Source organism: Lepisma saccharinum, chromosome 9 (assembly GCF_977018435.1).
Source record: "Lepisma saccharinum chromosome 9, izLepSacc3.1, whole genome shotgun sequence".
Lineage (NCBI taxonomy): Eukaryota > Metazoa > Arthropoda > Insecta > Zygentoma > Lepismatidae > Lepisma > Lepisma saccharinum.
In genome coordinates, this window is record NC_139237.1 from 20,797,311 (window position 1) to 20,802,149 (window position 4,839).

Genomic DNA, 4,839 nt, shown 5'->3' on the forward strand with positions numbered 1-4,839 from the left:
TCGCGCTACAACGCCATGGTTCCCGGGTTCGAATCCTGGCCTGGGCATAGATATTTGTGAGTGTCCATTCATCAATTTCATCATATCATCACTCATCCCCATCTTCGCAAATTAGTCATAAGTGGCACCAGAAGCGAAGTAAAATAAACCAAATCATTCATTCATTCAACCTTGCCTGCTCCCTGCGGTTGCCTATCGCAAGGATGAAGTGTTTCGAGGCAACAAGGTGGTAAAAAGGGTTCTTTTTTGTATCCCGCGTTTGAGACAGGGGATCGACATCCACACACGATATTTAAACGTGACTGTATGCTTGCTTTTGGCGCAGGTGGAACTCGTATTTCTCGTGCTTCACTGCAGGGACAAATCCCGAAATAAGAAAGGAGCGGAGTCCGGTAAAAAAAAAGGCGCAAAAACGAAAGGCTAATTGTCTATGAACTTGGACGCAAAGAAGCACCAGCAGATTTCTTGGATGACGTGGAAGTAGAGGTCAGGTGACCAACAGTTATCGTGATTGGGTGGTTACAAAGGATGAGATTTAGAAAACGTTTTCTTCTTCGCTCCACTCGCGAAACAAACATTTCTGTAAACTTCACATCAAGTTCATACTCTCTACTTTCAATTAAATATTTATTCAATTATGCACTATTCAATTAATATTGAATTTGTTTGAGATGAAAGATTCTATTGAAATTTCCATTAAGAGACACGATTTTATTCTTGTAAATTTACTGTACTGGATCTATTAGAAATTAACACTATCAAAAGGTAAAGTGCTCCCCTGTGCTTAGCACCACGCCATGAAGGCGTTTAGGGGGTGTGGGGGTAACGCCCCACACTTTCTTGATCCGGTCGTGAGTGCGAGTGATGTGATCAGCATCATGCCCCTGTCCCCTGTCATTCGACGCTGGGTGGGCGCCGGGGCCGCTTCCAACGTTAGAAAAGTTCCCGGATTTGAACCGGCCGGAGATCGAACCGGGTCCTTGAGCGTGGTAGTCAGACGCATTACCGACTTTTTTTCTTTTTATTACTATTATTACAAATTACATTTTATATGAACATGGTTAAAAATAAGATACCTTCTTTTTATTCATATACAACCTTTAGGAAATTTGCATAATTCTTTCTATTATAAACAATAGTGTTTTGCATTAATTCTTGTTGTAAGAAATCTTTAAAATTACATTCGTACTTAATATTTGTGCAGTTTAAAATATAGTAAATAGAATTGCTAATAAGCCATTGTACTACATTCCATTTGGTTTTAGGATAATACTTAAAATCTGTTATTATTACAGTCTGTGTCGTATAATTAGCTGTTGATGTACGATATATTCTACTTAACATGTTTCGTAATTGTTGCCACATGGTACTTGCGTGACTACATTTAGATATTCTGTGTTCTATTGTATCTTCCTCATTGCACACATTACATAATGACGTGTCACTGAATTGAAGTCGATGTCTTTTACTTTTGGTATCATATTTATCATGTACTAATATGTACCATAAGGATTGAACCTTAATAGTTAAATGTTTCGCCCAAACATTCGTCCACACTAGGTTCCATTCCTTGTTGGGAGTTTGTTGCTCTACTTTCGTTGACTGCGTATTTAGGTCAAGTTCCTGGCGATACAAGTCATTGACTTGTAGGTTCGCTATCGTACTTCCTGCTCCCAGTCTGTACACACATTCTGCAATAGAAGGTAACAGATAAGCAAAGTTTTTCGGGATAGCTGCTGTGTGCATTGGCAAGGTCAAGGGGATTTTATCGAGGATCGATCGTAGCACTATCGCTGTGTAGCTATCTGGTTGTTGTATAAGCATCTGTAGATTACGCGTGTTGAACAATGCCGCTGCTTTCCATTCCACGTGCATTAGTCCCAATCCACCTGCCGTTCGCTGTTGCACTGCAGTGTTATAAGACACTCTGAAAACCTGACCTTGCCACAAGAAATACGTAGCTAGCGATAGTAAACGTGTTGCAAAAATTCTTGACAAAGGGAAGAGTGCTGCAACAAACCAAACTTTTGCGAATATGTATCTGTTTAAATAATGCACTCATGATATAAGCGATAAATTTCTTAACACATTGGTTTTAATCAAACCTTGTATGTTATTTATTATTGTTTCAAAATTTATATTGATCGTCGATTGTAATTTATTCTGAAAAACTATCCCCAATATTCTTACTTTATCTTTAGTTACAATTTCACGTCCATATGTTAAGTTTGTTTGCTTTCCCAGTGGCAACAAATACGTTTTTTTTATAATTAATTTTTGCACCTGATATTTGCATGTATTCATTTAGACAGACTATAACTTCCTCATAATCAGTCTTCGAGTTAATGAAGGCTGTTACATCGTCCATATACCCACATACATGTAAATTATTTTCGCAATATCTCAGAGATGACAATTTTGTTTGAATTATGTTCAGAAAAGGTGATAACGATAACATGAATAGATATGAACTTAACGGGGATCCTTGTAAGACTCCTCTTTTCACCTGTATTGTCGATGTTAGGAACCCATTAACAAGTACCTTAATATATATATTTCTAGTTAATAGTTGTACCCAACTAATAAATTTGTCACCAAATCCAAGTTTTTGTAAAACTAATTTTAAGTATTTATGGCTAACACAATCATATGCAGATGCAAAGTCAAGCGCGAAAATCGCTGCTTCAGTGTCATTCTTCTCTTCATATGTTGCTATTATATCTCTAGTTATCATTAATGCTTGGTGTATAGTGCCAACACTTGGCATTCCATATTGTGTGTTACCTACTAACAATGACATATATGGTTCTAACCTATTTGATATTATTTTTGTTAAGATTTTATACTCAACATTCATTAGATTAATTGGTCTGTATTCATTAAATGTTATCGGTCTCTTTACCTTAGATATTAAAACAGTCACTCCAGTACTACAATTTCTTCCTATCTTAATTTTGTGAAATACCTCTTGAACCCACTTGGTTACTGTGGGTCCTATAGTAGGCCATATCTTTTTGTAACCTTCACTTGTAATACCATGGATACCTGGTGATACATTTCCACGTAAACTGAAAACCGCTTTAGTTATTTCATCCTGAGTAAACTCTTTTTCTAATATATTTCTATCTTCATCCTGAAGTATTGTGGGTATATTATTTATTATTATGTTTCCCTCTATTATGTCGATCGTTTCTGTTTCAAATTTTTGTTGAAAATGTTCCTTTATTACTTGTTGTATTTCAGATTGCATTATAATTTCTTTCCCATGTTTGTTTTTAATTTTGTTTATAATTTTTCTCTGACCTCTATTTCGTTCTTGTTTTATATGATATAATGTGGTTGTTTCTCCGTGATCAAAGGGCTGTACCTTACTTCTTACTTGAATACATTTTATTTTATTTCTATGGAATCCTAATAATATCGCCTGAACATGCTTAATTTTATCTTGTACCTTTCAATACTTGATATTTTAATTCATGCAAAACACTATAGTAAAAATTGTACATACTATTTCTGTCTTGATATTTTGTTTTCCATAGTTTTTACAAAGTTTTTGGAATTCTACTTTAAAGCAACTCTCCCACCACTCCACAAGATTTGTCTTATAAGTAGTTTTTGTTGACCACGTCTTCCATTTTTCTTGAAAAAATACTATGAATTCCTTGTCTTGAATCAATGCATTATTTAAATGCCAGAAACCTGGTCCTCTACAAATATTATCTGAATCTATTTTGATCCTAACTATATATGCAAAATGGTCTGTAAAGCAAATTGGGAAAGTTTGCACATTAGAAACATGGTGCTTAATATTATTAGATACATAAATTCTATCAATACGCGAGGCATGATTTGGTTTGATGTACGTATAACCTTCTTCATTTCCTTTAAGATATTCCCATGTATCAACTAATTGTAATCCATCTATTAATGCCTTTAAAGTTGGGGAGTAGTTGTAACCTGGTTTTTGATCAGTGGTTCTTAGAACTGAATTAAAATCACCTCCTAAGATGATAGATTTAATATTACCACTTAATTCCGCCGCCACGTCTTCTAGAAAGAAGCGGTTCCGCTGTGTTCTGTTTTGTGAACCAGAAGGTGCGTAAAGATTACAAAGTTTTATTCCATTTAATATTGCTGTTATTATTCTTCCTGAATAGTAACATTGTACCTGTTGTATCGGTATTTCTTTACGAATATAGAGAGCTGTACCATGATTTTGTGGAGTAAAATTATTATACACATCATATATGTTACCGTCTTCTAAATATGGAGTTCCAATTTCTTGCAAAAAGGCTATATCCACATATGCTTTTTTAAGGAAGTCTAGTAAAGCTTCTTGCTTAATTTTACTACACGACTTATTATAATTAATAGTAGCTACTGTATAGGTCAACATAATATGAATGTATAATGAAAAACTAAGGATTACATGTATATATATATAAATATATATAGAGTTATAAGAAAATACTCTTTTCCAGTTAATTTTAACTTAATCTTATTCTGGCTATATATGCAATATTTCACACCAATTATCAAGGCCAAACTATCTGTTAAATTATTGTTTTGATTTACTTAAATCACCTACCCTGCGCCTAGATCTTCTTTTCGCTAAGTTCATGTCGCTCACTTTCGCCGCACTTTTAGTCCGTTTTTTTGTACCAGTTACATTTTCCACTACCATTTTCATATTTACACTACTACTCTCACTATCTTCATCAGTAATCAACTCACTATCCACATCGTCTCCCATTGCGTTTTGTTGTTCTTCCTGTCTTTCTGCTGTCGTCTGATCCTTAATGTCATTGGTGCGTACCACGCCATCCTCTACGACTACTT